Genomic DNA, 1,714 nt, shown 5'->3' on the forward strand with positions numbered 1-1,714 from the left:
AACGTTTACATGGACAAATCCTGAATTTTATTTATTTATTTATTGGTCAGCATAAATTTCCTTTAATAATTTCTCCATTTCCAGTAGGATTTCATTTTGAGGTTTAACATATGAATCCAGTGTAAAGTTCTACAGTTTTAGTAAATCTGGATTTCAAGTCATTTAAGATGAAAATGGAAATGAAAAGTTTACTTAAGAAGTTTAATTTTCTTCTTCTATAACGTCTAAGTCTTCATCTTCTTCATCGTCCTCTTCTGCTTGTTGATCCTTTCTTAATCAACAAATAGTTACCTGTCCTGCTCCAGATAAACACTTAGCTGAGAGTGATCTCTGAAGAGGTGACTTTGAATTTGCTCTGACGATATCTAAATGACATAAATAATCTGGTGGATACAGAGAATTTTGGAAAACCTCTAAATCTTCTTCATCAATCTGTTGTATATTTTGGTAGGAAGCAGTGTAGAACTCTAAAGCTTTGCTGTGAAATAACATTTCGATAATGATAAATTCTGAAAATATAGTCTTTATATCCATTATTTTCTGCTTTTCAAAATTGTCAATGGTTTCCTCCAAATGACGAGTTATTCAGGTAGCATCCCTTGTAGCTCTTTGTAATTCAGTTTCTGCCTGTGAAATAACATATCAGTCAGACGGGTTACTCTGACATATTCTTTCTGAGTTAACAGTTGAAAAGCTTCTTGATTCCTTGCTGTTAATGTTACTTTGAGGTCATCTCGTTTCATTTCTACAATGGTTCCATAAGCTTTCAAATGTTCAACTACTTTGGCTTCAAGTCTTTCAACGTCTGCTTGTCAATAATCCTGAAGTTTGGCAAACTCGTCAGCAAAGTTTTTCAGGCCCTGATTTAAATTTGGGGTCCCTGTAGAGACATACACATTGATTTCATTCACCAGGAGTTCTGCTTTGTATCTCAGTCTGGCAGTTTTCTGCACATAAGCAGCAAAGATTTAGCACAGCTCTCCAAAATACTTCTCCACATTTGTGACAGCAACTTACAATTGAGCATCCTGGTTCTGCAAGCTGCATTTCAACATCTTGCCTCACACACAGCCAGAGACTGCAGGCTGGGGCCCAAAGACAGGGGCTCCGAGGCACCCAGGCCCATCCTGGATTTAAAAAAGAAATAAATGTAAAATAAGTAATTTCTAGATTTACCTTTATAGTCTATTGAAAAGGGCTTTAACTTGGCAGTGCAAAACAAATTTAATGCACAGCACTTTAACGAATATCACTACTCAAGAACAGTATGAAAAATATTAATTTTAAAAAGCAAATTTTAAAAAGATAAAGTGTAAAATATTTACTGAAAGCAATACCCATTAAACAACAACAGTTAAGGTCAAAGACATCTTTTTTTTTCCTTATGTGTGGGTTATTTCACAGAGGAATAGTTGAGACTCCATGATTGTATGTGACTGTATGAACACTGTGGTTGCTTATTCAGTACTCAGAATGCTGAGACTTACTGGTTGTCGTTTAGGATCAGAATGAATACACTTAGGAATATCCATTTCCAACTAAGATGGAGTAGCTGGGAACAGAATTATCACTGAACCTGAAAAATAAAAAATGCAGATGGACAAAATATATGGAATAAAGGTTATCAAGGCACTAGCATCAGTGAACGTAGGACAGTGATGCCTGAAAGATGAGGAGAAATGTTGTGTGCCTTATGAATTTCCCTAGATATCTG

At 35.4% G+C, this 1,714-nt stretch overlaps 1 pseudogene; it reads right to left on the reverse strand.

Moving 5' to 3' along the window:
• Positions 1-201: 201 nt before the first annotated feature.
• LOC132421458 (CBY1-interacting BAR domain-containing protein 1 pseudogene) lies at positions 202-1,055 on the reverse strand (annotated as a pseudogene).
• Between the last annotated feature and the right edge of the window lie 659 nt (positions 1,056-1,714).

This window comes from Delphinus delphis, chromosome 1, assembly GCF_949987515.2.
Source record: "Delphinus delphis chromosome 1, mDelDel1.2, whole genome shotgun sequence".
Classification (NCBI taxonomy): domain Eukaryota; kingdom Metazoa; phylum Chordata; class Mammalia; order Artiodactyla; family Delphinidae; genus Delphinus; species Delphinus delphis.